Source organism: Oncorhynchus mykiss, chromosome 5 (genome assembly GCF_013265735.2).
Source record: "Oncorhynchus mykiss isolate Arlee chromosome 5, USDA_OmykA_1.1, whole genome shotgun sequence".
NCBI classification, from domain to species: Eukaryota; Metazoa; Chordata; class Actinopteri; order Salmoniformes; family Salmonidae; genus Oncorhynchus; species Oncorhynchus mykiss.
Window position 1 is genome coordinate 75632544 of NC_048569.1, and position 16869 is coordinate 75649412.

Sequence of the window (16869 nt, forward strand, 5' to 3'; positions counted from 1 at the left end):
TCTGAATGTCCTTGAATGGCCAAGCCAGGGACTTGAACCTGATCGACCATCTCTGGAGACCTGAAAATACCTGTGCAGCGACGCTCCCCATCCATCCTGACAAAGCTTAAGAGCATCTGTAGAGAAGAATGAGAGAAACTCCCCATACACAGGTGTGCCAAGCCTGTAGTGTCATAGCCAAGAAAAATCAAGGCTGTAATCACTGCTAAAGGTGCTTCAACAAAGTAATGAGTAAAGGGTCTGAATACTTTCAGTACCAGTCAAAGGTTTGGACACAATTTCTCATCGGATGGACTGTTGTTTCTCTTTGCTTATTTGGTTTTGCCATAATAGTACTTGGTCTTTTACCAAATAGGGCAATCTTCTGTATACCACCCCTACCTTGTCACAACACAACTGATTGGCTCAAACGTATTAAGGAAAGAAATTCCACAAATTTACATTTAACAAGGCATACCTTGCAAAGCATTCCATGCATTCCAGCAGCCCCATGAAGCAGGTTGAGAGAATGCCAAGAGTGCGCAAAGCTGTCATCAAGGCAAAGGATGGTTACTTTGAAGAATCTAAAATCTAAAATATACTACTGTTCAAAAGTTTGGGGTCACTTAGAAATGTTCTTGTTTTTGAAAGAGAAGCAAATTTTTTGTCCATTAAAATAACATCAAATTCATCCGAAATACTGTGTAGACATTGTTAATGTTGTAAATGACTTGTAGCCGGAAAAGGCAGAATTTTTTTATGGAATATCTACATAGGCCTACAGAGGCTCATTATCAGCAACCATCACTCCTGTGTTCCAATGGCATGTTGTGTTAGCTAATCCAAGTTTATCATTTGAAAAGGCTAATTGATCAATAGAAAACCCTTTTGCTGCAATTATGTTAGCACAACTGAAAAATGTTGTCCTAATTAAAAAAAGCAATAAATCTGGCTGCCTTTAGATTAGTTGAGTATCTGGAGCATCAGCATTCGTGGGTTAGATTATAGGCTCAAAATGGCCTGAAACAAGTACCCGCAAAACACCGGGATAAAATTCGACAACATCCTGTGAAATAGGAGCGCGCCAAATTCAAATGACAAAATTGTAAAATTAAACATTCATGAAAGTACAAGTGTCATACACGGTTCTTTAGTTTAGAATCTTAGTAATCGAACCAAGTTGTCCGATTTACAATAGGCTTTACGTTGAAAGCATAGCATTCGATTATCTGAGGACAGCGCCCCACAACAAAAAAAATGTCAAACCAGCACAGGCGTCACAAAATCATAAATAGCGATAAAATAAATCACTTACCTTTGAAGATCTTCCTCTGTAGGCAATCCCAAGGGTCCCAATTACACAATGAATGGTCGGTTTGTTCGATAAAGTCCTTTATTTCCCCAAATGTCCGTTTAGTAGGTGTCATTGAGTTCAGTAATCCACCCGTCCCGTTCAACACGCAGACAAAGAAGTCCCAAAGGTTACTGGTAAAGTTCGTTCAAACAGGATGTTGTCGAATTTTATCCCGCTAAGTTAAATTGTACCAGCAAAACACCAGTCTCAACGTTAACAGTGAAGAGGCGACTTTGGGATGATGGCCTTCTAGGCAGAGTTGCAATGAAAAATCCATATCTCAGACTGACCAATAAAATAAAAGATTAAGATGGGCAAAAGAACACAGACACTGGACAAAGGAACTCTGCCTAGAAGGCCAGCATCCTGGAGTCGCCTCTTCACTGTTGACGTTTAGACTGGTGTTTTGCGGGTACTTGTTTCTGGCCATTTTGAGCTTGTAATCGAACCCACAAATGTTGATGCTCCAGATACTCAAATATTCTGAAGAAGGCCAGTTTTATTGCTTTTTTAATTAGGACAACATTTTTCAGCTGTGCTAACACAATTGCAAAAGGGTTTTCTAATGCTCATTTAGCCTTTTCAAATGATGAACTTGGATTAGCTACCACACCGTGCCATTGGAACATAGGAGTGATGGTTGCTGATAATGGCCCTCTGTAGGCTTATGTAGATATTCCATAAAAATTCTGCCATTTCCAGCTACAGTAGTCATTTACAACATTATCAGTCTACACTGTATTTCTGATCAATTTGATGTTATTTTAACCCAAACTTTTGAACGGTAGTGTATTTAGATTTGTTTAACACTTTTTTGTTACTACATGATTCCATATATTTATTTCATAGTTTTGATGTCTTCACTATTATTCTACAATGTAGAAAATAGTAAAAAATAAAGAAAAACCCTTGAATGAGTATGTGTGTCCTAACTTTTTACTGGTACTGTATGTAAATGTGATATTTCTGTATTTTAAAAACCTGTTTTTGATTTGTAATTTGGGGGTATTATGTGTAGAGTGATGAGGAATAAAAACAATAGAATACATCTTAAATTAAGGCTGTAACGTAAAGTGAAAAAGTTCATCTGCGCAAACAATAGTACGCAAGTAAACACCATGGGACAAGTAGCCGGCATACCACTCAGGAAGGAGACGCGTTCTGTCTCCTAGAGATGAACATACTTTTATGCGAACAAAGTACAAATCAATCCCAGAACAACAGCAAAGGACCTTGTGAAGATGCTGGAAGAAACAGATACAAAATGATCTATATCCACAGTAAAACGAGTCCTATATCGACATAACCTGAAAGGCCACTAAGCAAGGAAGAAGCCTTGCTCCAAAACCGCCATAAAAAAGCCAAACTACGGTCTGCAACTGCACATGGAGACAAAGATTGTACTTTTTGTAGAAATGTCCTATGTTCTGATGAAACAAAAATTGAACTGTTTGGCCATAATGACCATTGTTATGTTTGGAGGAAAAAGGGGGATGTGTGCAAGACGAAGAACACCATCCCAACCGTGAAGCACGGGGGTGGTGGCATCATGTTGTGGGGGTGCTTTGCTGCAGGAGGGACTGGTGTACTTCACAAAATAGATGGCTTCATGAGGAAGAAAATTATGTAGATATATTGAAGCCACATCTCAAGACATCAGCCAGGAAGTTAAAGCTTGGTCACAAATGGGTCTTCCAAATGGACAATGAGCCCAAGCATACTTCCAGTCGTGGCAAAATGGCTTAAGGACCACAAAGTCCAGGTATTCGAAAGCCTTGACCTCAGTCCTATAGAAAATTTGTGGGTAGAACTGAAAAAGTGTGTGCGAGCAAGGAGCCCTACAAACGTGACTCAGTTACACCAGCTCTGTCAGGAGGAATGGGCCAAAATTCACCCAACTTATTGTGGTAAGCTTGTGGAAGGCTACCCGAAACATTTTACCCAAGTTAAACAATTTAAAGGCAATGCTACGTAATACTAATTAAGTGTGTGTAAACTTCTGACCCACTGGGAATGTGATGAAATAAATCATTCTCTCTGCTATTATTCTGACATTTCACATTCTTAAAATAAATTGGTGATCCTAACTGACCTAAGACAGGGACTTTTTCTAGGATTAAATGTCAGGAATTCTGAAAAACTGAGTTTAAATGTATTTGGCTAAGGTCTATGTAAACTTCCGACTTGAACTGTAATTACTGTATATTTGGCAGGCACTGATGCTGTTTATTGCAGTAGCAATCATGAGCAAGAACCAAAAACCAAGCATACAGGGTAAGAAACAGGAATCGCACCACCTGTATTACTTAAGGAACCTCAACTTACAGTGCCTTGCGAAAGTATTCGGCCCCCTTGAACTTTGCGACATTTTGCCACATTTCAGGCTTCAAACATTAAGATATAAAACTGTATTTTTGTGTGAAGAATCAACAACAAGTGGGACACAATCATGAAGTGGAATGACATTTATTGGATATTTCAAACTTTTTTAACAAATCAAAAACTGAAAAATTGGGCGTGCAAAATTATTCAGCCCCCTTAAGTTAATATTTTGTAGCGCCACCTTTTGCTGCGATTACAGCTGTAAGTCGCTTGGGGTATGTCTCTATCAGTTTTGCACATCGAGAGACTGACATTTTTTCCCATTCCTCCTTGCAAAACAGCTCGAGCTCAGTGAGGTTGGATGGAGAGCATTTGTGAACAGCAGTTTTCAGTTCTTTCCACAGATTCTCGATTGGATTCAGGTCTGGACTTTGACTTGGCCATTCTAACACCTGGATATGTTTATTTTTGAACCATTCCATTGTAGATTTTGCTTTATGTTTTGGATCATTGTCTTGTTGGAAGACAAATCTCCGTCCCAGTCTCAGGTCTTTTGCAGACTTCATCAGGTTTTCTTCCAGAATGGTCCTGTATTTGGCTCCATCCATCTTCCCATCAATTTTAACCATCTTCCCTGTCCCTGCTGAAGAAATGCAGGCCCAAACCATGATGCTGCCACCACCATGTTTGACAGTGTTCAGGGTGATGAGCTGTGTTGCTTTTAAGCCAAACATAACATTTTGCATTGTTGCCAAAAAGTTCAATTTTGGTTTCATCTGACCAGAGCACCTTCTTCCACATGGTTGGTGTGTCTCCCAGGTGGCTTGTGGCAAACTTTAAACAACACTTTTTATGGATATCTTTAAGAAATGGCTTTCTTCTTGCCACTCTTCCATAAAGGCCAGATTTGTGCAATATACGACTGATTGTTGTCCTATGGACAGAGTCTCCCACCTCAGCTGTAGATCTCTGCAGTTCATCCAGAGTGATCATGGGCCTCTTGGCTGCATCTCTGATCAGTCTTCTCCTTGTATGAGCTGAAAGTTTAGAGGGACGCCAGGTCTTGGTAGATTTGCAGTGGTCTGATACTCCTTCCATTTCAATATTATCGCTTGCACAGTGCTCCTTGGGATGTTTAAAGCTTGGGAAATATTTTTGTATCCAAATCCGGCCAAATCCGATTTATCATCATTAGTCATTTAGGTCAACATTGGATCATTCAGAGATCCTCACAGAACTTCTTGAGAGAGTTTGCTGCACTGAAAGTAAAGGGGCTGAATAATTTTGCACGCCCAATTTTTCAGTTTTTGATTTGTTAAAAAAGTTGGAAATATCCAATAAATGTCGTTCCACTTCATGATTGTGTCCCACTTGTTGTTGATTCTTCACAAAAAAATACAGTTTTATATCTTTATGTTTGAAGCCTGAAATGTGGCAAAAGGTCGCAAAGTTCAAGGGGGCCGAATACTTTCGCAAGGCACTGTATTTTCCATGTGTTGTTATCAAGGACAAAATGCACTAACGATAATCAGAAGACCTCCACCTCAGTGTCTGATGAACCCGATGTCTCTCCACATAATAATGAGGATGACTATGGCAAAACATTCAATCTGGGCCTGAAGTCTAGATGTGTTTGGTTTAGCAGAAGAAGCAGGCATGGCCATGCACGCCTACAACTCAATCATCAAGTTTGCTGATGACACTACAGTGGTAGGCTTGATTACCAACAAAGACGAGACGGCCTACAGGGAGGAGGTGAGGGTCCTCGGAGTGTGGTGTCAGGAAAATAACCTCACACTCAACGTCAACAAAACAAAGGAGATGATTGTGGACCTCAGGAAAGAACAGAGGGAGCACCCCCCTATCCACATTGACGGGACAGTAGTGGAGAGGGTAGTAAGTTTTAAATTCCTAGGCGTACACATCACGGACAAACTGAATTGGTCCACCCACACAGACAGCGTTGTGAAGTAGGTGCAGCAGCGCCTCTTCAACCTCAGGAGGCTGAAGAAATTCGGCTTGTCACCAAAAGCACTCACAAACTTCTACAGATGCACAATCGAGAGTATCCTGTCGGGCTGTATCACCGCCTGGTACGGCAACTGCTCCGCCCACAACCGTAAGGCTCTCCAGAGGGTAGTCAGGTCTGCACAACACATCACCGGGGGCAAACTACCTGACCTCCAGGACACCTACACCACCCGATGTCACAGGAAGGCCAAAAAGATCATTAAGAACAACAACCACCCGAGCCACTGACTGTTCACCCCTCTATCATCCAGAAGGAGAGGACAGTACAGGTGCATCAAAGCAGGGACCGAGAGACAGAAGCTGTTTTTCAATCTCAAGGCCATCAGACTGTCAAACAGCCACCACTACCATTGAGTGGCTGCTGCCAACATACTGACTCAACTCCAGCCACTTTAATAATGGAAATTGATGTAAAAATGTATCACTAGCCACTTTAAACAATGCCACTTAATATAATGTTTACATACCCTACATTACTCATCTCATATGTATATGTATATACTGTACTCTATATCATCTACTGCATCTTGCCATCTTTATGTAATGTATCACTAGCCACTTTAAACTATGCCACTTTATGTTTATATACCCTACATTACTCATCTCATATGTATATGTGTATACTGTACTCGATACCATCTACTGCATCTTGCCTATGCCATTCTGTACCATCACTCATTCATATATCTTTATGTACATATTCTTTATCCCTTTACACTTATGTGTTTAAGGAAGTAGTTGTGGAATTGTTAGGTTAGATTACTCGTTGGTTATTACTGCATTGTCAGAATTAGAAGCACAAGCATTTCGCTACACTCGCATTAACATCTGCTAACCATGTGTATGTGACAAATAATATTGGATTGGATTTGATTTGATCAGACTGCTTGACCTTAATGAGGCGAGTTAGAAAACGGCCAAACCAAACTAAACTTATAATGGAAAATGGCTGCAGTCTGAGGTGACCAGTTGTGTGATCTTGGAGATGGTGAGGGGAACAGAAGGCTGAGTTGTGCTTGTGAAACATCCCCTTTGTGGAATTTTAAATACCCTGTAGCCTATTGAGCTCACTGTAATCTATAGTGTTTGGCTGGCTGACAGGGAGAGGGAGGAGGGGGTTCACACAGAGGAACACATCTAACAGAGATTTGACTAAATTGACTATGTGGGCCTGAACTGCATTCTTTTTGGACTATGGTAGGTCAGATAAGATCTGAGGTATTGAGAAAAATCATATTTTCACAGGAGAGATTTCGCCCTTTGTTTGGCCTGCAAGACTTGAACACATTAATGTAGTCTCTCGTTATTCTCCCTATTATAGAGACGTACAGTACTCAAGCATTCCCTGGTATCAGAATTTAGCAGATTAGGCCTGATCGTTAATTTTCTCAGTCCTATGTGAGTTAAATTCAAACATGGAGCAACATGCAAAGAACGCTGTGATTAATTTCGGAGAGCTAAACAACAAATAACCTGCTGCTTGTTTTGTGCAGTCGCCCAGAAAGCATCAGTCTGTTTCTTACTTCATATTCATCACTATGTTCCTCATCAAGGGTGCCTCTATTCAGAGGTAACAGAATGTTCTCAGAGGAGCGCAGAATGGATATCTCACGCAGGTACAGAGTGCAGAGGAGAGGAATAAAAGCAGAGAACGTGAAGGTTGAGGCTCAATTAGTGTTAGTTGATCTTAAAGAGGAGAGGCCAAGTCAAAGCTGAGGTCACAGCAGTCCAGTCTCCTGCCACTCTTCATCTAACATTGAGCCCGTGGATTGAGATAAGGTTAGCCAACACGTTCAGGTTAACAAAAATTAAATACACACTTTCTTGAATTAACTATCGACAATTTTTATGGAAGGTTTTTGTATTTCTGATGTTGTGAGTGGGCTTTTATGGAACATATCTGTGATGAACAGGCACTCAGTAGGAAATCATACATATTTAAGTATTTTCTTTGTCTTATGGTGAGTTGAATGAAATAACAGAGAAATGGCCTATGAGATGGTCTCTGTGATCTACAGAGGATAGAGCATCTAAACCCCATGGAGACCAAGGTCAGGGGATAGCACAGTTTTCCCTTTCCGTTAGGGACACGCAGCAAAACATTTCCCACGCTTCGAGTGTCACATGCAGTTGCGTCTCTTTTTCTCTTGCTCCTTCTCTCACACCCTCTCTCTCTCTATCCTCCCTAGTTGAGGTTAGATGTAACCAAATTGGATCTCCATTTAACCTCAGAAGTATTTAAACTCAAGGGACATCAACGCACCCCCCCCCCCCCCTCTCCAAAATTCCCTCCCTAGCAGTTATTGGAAAATATGGACCCCCTCTCTCTCCCTCCCTCTCTCCATCTCCCCAACATCTCTTTCTCATAACTTATGATAACATACTGTATGTCACCCTGCCAAAATATTATGGAAAGTACAGTATTTGTTGGGGGTTAGAGAGAGTGGTGGGAGGACGACGGCCTCAGAGCTTGGGATGTGAACAGGCAGATGTTTCAACCATAACCACAGGTGGAAGAGGACAAAATCTAATTTTATTGGTCACATACACATATTTAGCAGATGCTATTGCAGGTGTAGCGAAATGCTTGTAAACAACTGTAGCTTAGTCTGATAACAAGTTCCTAGCCCAGGTGTATTTATTTACTAGCCCTTAAATTAAATAAAAACCTTTAAATGCTGGCTGGAAAGCATTCTTTTAAAAATAATTCCCCCCCAGTCTATTAGGGGGGAGGAGAAGGGGGGAAACAGAACTGGGCTCAATGCTTCTTTTTTATTTAGAAGCCTAGTACCCCCACTGGTGGTTCCCTCATAGAACTTCCGCCTAAGTGGAGAACGACCGCCCCCTATCATTGAAGCCATGGAAGTTCAAGACCAACCGCGTACTGCAGGCGTTGCTTTCAGAAAACAGGATCCCCCATTATAGTGAATGAAAAAATGGCAATCTTTGTGTAAATAAAAACATGTGTCCAAGACAATCAAGGTACCAATAATTGCTTCTACTACACCAGATGTATATCCTTGAACCGATTATCTAAAAATCACACAGAAGAAGTTATGAGGATAATTGACTGGCCAATGGCAGCCTGCAGTACCCCGGTTGGCCTTCAACTGGAGTTATTCAATAAGAAGGGCTGCACTGAGCTAGCCTGGAATGTCACTTCCTGGAGTAGCTCAAACTGCGCATTTTATGTCTCCATGAGAAGCCATATTAACCAACTTCCTTTGGTTTCAATGCACTAGTGAGTCTTCACATAGGAATGAATGGTGTCAAGTGATTGATGGCGTTGTCCATTCATATATACAGACTACAAGTTATTTCTCCCTCGCCCATTGAAATAAACATACATTTATTTTACTAGTTTTACACCGATCTGCATTAGAATGGTTGGCGTCTCCTGCTACCTGACCACCTTGAGTGACCAAAAATTAAGGAAAGTTTTGACTATGTACAGACTCAGTGAGCATAGCCTTGCTGTTGAGAAAGGCCGCTGTAGGCAGACCTGGCTCTCAAGAGAAGACAGGCAATGTGCACACTGCCCACAAAATGAGGTGGAAACCGAGCTGCACTTCCTAACCTTCCGGCAAATGTATGACCATATTAGAGACACATATTTCCCCCAGATTACACAGACTCACAAAGAATTAGAAAACAAATACAATTTTGATAACTACCATATATATTGGGTCGGCTATTCCCAAACTGGGGAACGCGCAATGTAATTCACATTTTAAAACTGTACATTTAGATTTTCCAACAGGGCTATATATATGGGTGATGTTTTTTTCTCACCTGAGTAGACTCGTTTCATTGCCAAAAATCAAATTAAACCATCTAGTGTTCAGCGAAATAACAACACAATGTCAAATACAGGTAGCCTAGTCAAATAATTTATTAATAAGACATAGTGGAGTGGTAACGCTCGTGCAGGCAGTTGCTCCCAACGCCAGTTGGGTACACTGCAGCATCCACCGAGAGGCTCTTGCTGCCACGGGAATGCCTGACAGCTTGAAACACGTTTTGGACACTACAGTAAAAATGGTTAACTTTGTTAAAGCATGGCCCCTGAACTCTCGTGTATTTTCTGCAATATGCAATGATATGGGCAGCGACCATGTAACGCTTTTATAATGGTTATCAATGGTCAAAGTTTTGACACATATTTTTTAATTGAGAGACGAGCTTAGTTTTCTTTACTGACCATACTGACTGCTAGCATGTTGACGAGTTTCTCACACGACTGGATAATCTGGGGGACGTTTTTTCTCTGCTGAATGATCTGAGTGAGAAATGGACAACCAAAACAACTGAACAACTGCCTCCAGTCCACTTACCGATATCTGAACAAGAGCCTCATCTAAATTGCAACAAGTTGTTCTGTGAAAATTTAATTTAATCAGAAGCCGCAGCCAGATTTCTGGATAGGGCTGTGCTCAGAGTATCCTGCCTTGGCAAATTGTGCTGTTAAGACACTGATGCCCTTTGCAACCCCTTACCTATGTGAAAGCTGATTCTCGGCCATCACTAGCATGAAAACTAAATACAGGCATAGACTGTGTGTTGAACATGATTTAAGACTGAGACTCTCTCCAATAACACCCAACAGTGCAGGGGTATGTGCATCCTTTCAAGCACACCCTTCTCATTAACCTGTGGTGAGTTATTCACAATTTTTGATGAACAAATAAGGTTTTATATGTAAGATGGCTAAATAAAGAGCAAAATGATTGATTATAATTATATTATTATTTGTGCCCTGGTCCTATAAGATCTTTTTGTCACTTTCCACGAGCCAGGTTTTGACAAAAACTAATTCTTATGTTTAATAAATGTATTGTATAGTGTGTGTGTGGCAGGCGTACAATGATGTCAAAAAACAAAATTTGAGAGTGTTCTGAACCTGGTGCTAGAGGGGGTATGCAGCAGGAGGTTGAATGTTTGAAGGGGTACGGGACTATAAAATGTTTGGGAACCACTATATTGGGTGAAATACTGCAGTGTGCGATCACAGCAGCAAGATTTGTGATCTGTTGCCCCTAGAAAAGAGCAACTGGTGAAGAACAAACACCATTGTAAATACAACCCGTATTTATGTTTATTTATTTGCACATCATTACAACACTGTACATAGCCATAATGACATTTTAAATGTCTCTTCTTTTGAAACTTGTGTGTAATGTTTACTGTTCCTTTTTGATTGTTTTATTTAACGTTTGTTTATTATCTGTTTTAATTGCTTTGGCAATGTAAACATGTTTCCCATGCCAATAAAGCTCTTTGAATTGAATTGAAAGGATGTTGTGCTGTATCAGTTTATTCCCACATGGTGGCAGTACTCTCCTGTGAATGTTATCCCAGTGGTCGACCTCATGCAGGGGGCTCTTGGTTACATACACTACACAACCAAAAGTATGTGGACACCTGCTCGTCGGACATCTCATTCCAAATCATGGGCATTAATATGTAGTTGGTCACCCCCCTTTGCTGCTATAACAGCCTCCACTTTTCTGGGAAGGAATTCCACTAGATGTTGGAACATATCTGCAGAGTCTTGCTTCAATTAACCAACGAGCATTAGTGAGGTTGGGCATTGATGTTCAGCGATTAGGCCTGGCTCGCAGTCAGCGTTCAAATTCATCCCAAAGGTGTTTGATGGGGTTAAGGTCAGGGCTGTGTGCAGGCCAGTCAAGTTCTTTCACACCGATCTCAACAAACCATTTCTGTATGGACCTCACTTTGTACACAAGGGGCATTGTCATGCTGAAAGAGGAAAGGGCCTTCCCCAAACTGTTGCCACAAAGTTGGGAGCACAGAATCGTCTAGAATGTCATTGTATACTGTAGCATTAAGATTTCACTTCACTGGAACTAAAGGGCTTATCCCAAACCATGAAAAAAAGCCCCAGACCATTATTCCTCCATCAAACTTTACAGTTGGCACTATGCATTGGGGCAGGTAGCGTTATCCTGGCATCCTCCAAACGCAGATTTGTCAGTCGAACTGACAGATGGTAAAGCGTGATTCATCTCTCCAGAGTATGCGTGTCCACAGCTCCAAAGTCCAATGGCGGCGAGCTTTACACCACTCTGGCCGACTATTGGCATTGCACATGGTGATCTTAGGCTTGTGTGCAGCTGCTCGGCAATGGAAACCCATTTCATGAAGCTCCCGACCAACAGTTATTGTGCTGACGTTGCTTCCAGAGGAAGTTTGGAACTCGGTAGAATTGGTATTTTTGTATTTATTATGGATCCCCATTAGCTGCAGTTTATACAATTGTAAAACATTACAATACATTCACAGATTTCACAACACACTGTGTTCCCTCAGGCCCCTACACCACCACTACCACATATCTACAGTACTAGTGAGAACTACAGTATATGGGCAATAGGTAGGCTGTGAATGTGATTTTCAATTGGGCTGCCCACCTGGGACCAACCTGGGTTTGTTCTCAGTCTCCATGTTGGAGCCAGATACTGCTGCCCAAGCAAGCTTTCTTAAGAGATGACTAAAGCAGTTCTTTGTAAAATATATAAATGTTTATTTATAGTACATGCTCAGATCAAATGCAATGCAGGAACTCTGAGTAAAGCGATAGTTCAATCAAAATGACAAAATGTACACATTGGTTTCCTCACCCTGTATACAATCCCAAAAATGTGCATGTCAGTAGTGAAGTTCTCAAGCTAGAGGACTTTCAGTACACCAGTGTTCCTCAATCCTGGTCCCAAGGGGTGCACATTTTAGTTTTTGCCCTTGCATTCACATGCCTTATTCAATTCAAAGGTTTGATGATGAGTTGCTTAGTGAAAGGAAGTGTGTGAATGTTAGGGCAAAAAAAAAAAATGTGCACCACTTTGGGCCCCTAGGACCAGGATTGGGAAACACTGCAGTACAAAGCAAGTGTGATGCAAATCATATAGAACAATCATTTTGGTAATTTGCGTATAATTTGCATCATCACACTTTTTGCCCTGTACTTAAAGTACTCTATCGTGATTGCGTGATTGCTAACATGCAACATTTATATAACATAAAATATTACCATAGTTTTTTGTTGCTGTTGTAAAACATCCCTTTCATAGCCCCTACAACTCCATTCAGGAAAGCTGTCAAGTAACTTTTGCTCCATCGCCTCCACATTTATGACAGTATTCATAGGGAAATCAGCCCCTCGAGCAGTGCTGCTGTTGCTGTTTTACCACAGTTAAGTCCTGACTCTTCTTCATCAATGTCTGAGAGTCTGCAGATCAGAAGTCTCCTCTGCCTTTTTAAGTTTGATCCAGGCCTGTTCATAGGTAGCTGTGAAAAGAAAACATAACCTATTTAAGGTTACTGATCTAGTGCAACATTTCAATCTTTACCTAAGGGCTCTAAATGGTCATCTTAGCTGGTACTGTAGCTAGTTGGGTTAACCTTTTGGCCAGACATGGATAAGACATGTGGGCTATATGAGCCCCTTTGGCTGAATTTACACAGGCAGCCCAATTCAGTTTCTTCTTTCCACTAATTAGTCTTTCGGCCAATCAGATCAGTTATTTTGCCAATAATTGGGCAAAAAAATTTAATTGGGCTGCCTGTGTAAACGCAGCCAAAAGAACCCTTTACCACTTATGTGCTTATGATTACATAATCTTAATATTTTTGACCATTGAGATTTCAGAATCAATTCCAAAATCATATTTCATTTAAACTTTTCTGATTAGCCTGTTCTAATAGACTGAGTTTAGCCAGCTCAATAATGTAACATTATATTTATTTTATTTTAGTTAGTGTACGAGGCAAAGTTTCTAATTTCTGTTTTGTTATGGGTTCGTTTTCTTTTTTTTCTTTTTTTTTATAACCTTCATAAAATTAAAATAAAAAATCCACAAAAAAAGACTTGAGTCCTTTAAATCGATTCCACAAAAAAAGGACTTGATTCCTTAAAAATAATACATTCCCAACACATTATAGCATGTGAACCGTGAACAATTCATCAGCATTGTGCAACCAAAATGGCTGCTGCCATTTAATACAGTCTGCCAAATTGTATTTTCCTTGGTACAAACATGACTTGGACCGAGTCGGCCAACAGTAGATAAATACAGCGAAGGCCGTATAATTAGCTACTGAGAAATGTTCACTCACAAAGAACGACAAAATCAACTCAATCAAACACGAGTTTTTCGTTTACTACTAATGCAAGCTTGTTCAGCAAGCAAACCATGTTAAAGTTTAAAGTTAGGTCCAATGCAAAACTAGCTAGCTAACCAATGTTAACTAGATAATTCAACAATAGCACAGATAGATGAGACAGATATTTCACTGCATGTATAAATGTGAGACATCCGGTTTTTGTTTCCTCTCACTACCAAATATGGAAGCCCAGTGGACGGCAGTGGGAGAAGATTGAGCTAGATGGATTTTTGCAACACAATCTGCACATTTTCTCATAAATGAAACATTTGATCTCCATACAGTTTTCTGTTTCCAAAAATAGAATCTATAAGAAACAGAGTGCTCTAAGTTAGGTAAACTTGACATACCTAATTGTTTATAGAGATTACTTTGTTAAAAACGTCTTATGGCTGCAATCCCGTTAACGGGATCGATATGACAACAGCTAGTGAAAGTGCAGGGCGCCAAATTCAAAACAACAGAAATCTCATAATTAAAATTCCTCAAACATACATGTTTTAAACATACCGTTGTTAATCCCACCACAGTGTCCGATTTCAAATAGGCTTTACAGTGAAAGCACCACAAACGATTATGTTAGGTCACCACCAACTCACAGAAAAACATTTTTCCAGCCAAAGAGAGGAGTCACAAAAAGCACAAATAGAGATAAAATGAATCACTAACCTTTGATGATCTTCATCAGATGACACTCATAGGACATCATGTTACACAATACATTTATGTTTTGTTCGATAATGTGCATAATTATATCCACAAATCTCGGTTTACATTGGCGCCATGTTCAGAAATGCCTCCAAAATATCCAGAGTAATTACAGAGAGCCACGTCATATAACAGAAATACTCATCATAAACTTTGATGAAAGATACATGTTTTACATATGATTAAAGATACACCTGTTCTTAATGCAACCGCTGTCAGATTTGTAAAAAACTTTACGGAAAAAGCATACCATGCAATAATCTGAGACGGCGCTCAAAGGTACACAACATTTCTGCACCATGTTGGAGTCAACAGAAATATGAAATTACATCATAAATATTCCCTTACCTTTGATGATCTTTCATCAGAATGCAGTGCCAGGAATCCTACTTGCGCAATACATAATTGTTTTGTTCGATAACATCCATTACTAGTGTCCAATTAGCTACTTTTGCTAGCACGTTTAGTTCACATGTCCAAACGCTGGCGCCAGTCCAGGCGAACTCGGACGAAAACTTCAAAAAGTTATATTCCAGGTCGAATAAACTGGTCAAATTGGGTAGAGAATCAATCTTCAGGATGTTGTTATTATATATATCCAATAACGTTCCAACCGGAGCATTCATTTTTGACTACAGAGTAATGGAACGCATGGCGATATCATGAGAAATGCGCATGACCAGGAACTGGCATTCTGCCAGACCACTGACTCAAATAGCTGCCATCCGGCCCCACATCACACTAGAGGCTTCATTCCACGTTCTACTGACTGTTGACATCTAGTGGACGGCGTAGGAAGTGTGAACAGATCCATATCTTACTAGGATGTGAATAGGTGATGAGTTGAAAATCAACCAGCCCCAGAATTTCCACTTCCTGTTTGGAAGTTTGCCGGCCATATGAGTTCTGTTATACTCACAGACATAATTCAAAAAGTTGTAGAAACTTCATAGTGTTTTCCATCCAATAGTAATAATAATATGCATATATTAGCGTCTGGAACAGAGTAGGAGGCAGTTCACTATGGGCACGCAATTCATCCAAAGTGAAAATGCTGCCCCCTATCCCTAAAAAGGTAATGCAACCGCTGTGTCAGATTTTTTTTAAAAATACGGAAAAAGCAAACCATGCAATAATCTGAGACGGCGCTCAGAAAAATAATAAAATTATCCGCCATGTTGGAGTCAACAGAAACCAGAAATCACATTATAAATATTCCCTTACCTTTGATGATCTTCATCAGAATGCACTCCCAGGAATCCTAGTTCCACAATAAATGCTTGATTTGTTCGATAATGTCCATTATTTATGTCCAAGTAGCTACTTTTGTTAGGGCGTTAGGTACACATATCCAAACGCTCGTGCAGGTCCAGCATGACTTCGGACAATAACTTCAAAAAGTTATATTACAGGTTGAAGAAACATTTCAAACTAAGTATAGAATCAATCCCTATCATAAATCTTCAAAAACGAGAATTCCTTTGTTTCTAGAGAAGCCATGGAACGTAGGTCGATATCATGTGAAATGTGTGTGACCAGGAAATGCCTCTCTGCCAGTAACCTGACTCATTCAGTTCTTATTCAGCCCCACAACACAGTAGAAGCCTCATTCAAGTTTCTAAAGACGGGTGAAATCTAGTGGAATCCATCTTCATCCATATCCCACTGTGAATTCAATAGGGCCTGGTTTGAAAATCGACCAACCTCAGATTTCTCACTTCCTGTTTAGATTTCTTCTCAGGTTTTTGCCTGTCATATGAGTTCTGTTAACCTCACATCATTTAAACAGTTTTAGAAACTTCAGAGTGTTTTCTATCCAATACTAATAATAATATGCATATATTAGCAACTGGGACTGAGGAGCAGGCCGTTAAATCTGGGCACCTCTGGGCACCTTTCATCCAAGCTACTTAATACTGCCCCTGCAGCCATAAGAAGTTAATTAAGGACGAGTGCACTAGATAGTGGGCGTTTTCCTAATGAACGTCATGCATATTCAGCAAGGCACAAATGGTCTTCATTCTCTTTGGCGGTGGCTAGCTAGCTTGTCCCAAGTAGATATTTGGCTAGCTAATTCACAATTTTTTTACTTTTAAATACGCACATTTATTTGCAAGTTTTCCTACTAATAGTAAGTTACTCCTGTGAATCAGCTTTTTTTTCATGATAGAAACAAATCTCATCAACAAATACCTTGTTTACTGTAAAATGGAAGGGTGTTACTGTAACGGTTTTCTTCATCTGAAGGAGAGGCGGACCAAAATGCAGCGTGGTGGTTATTCATGTTTTTAATA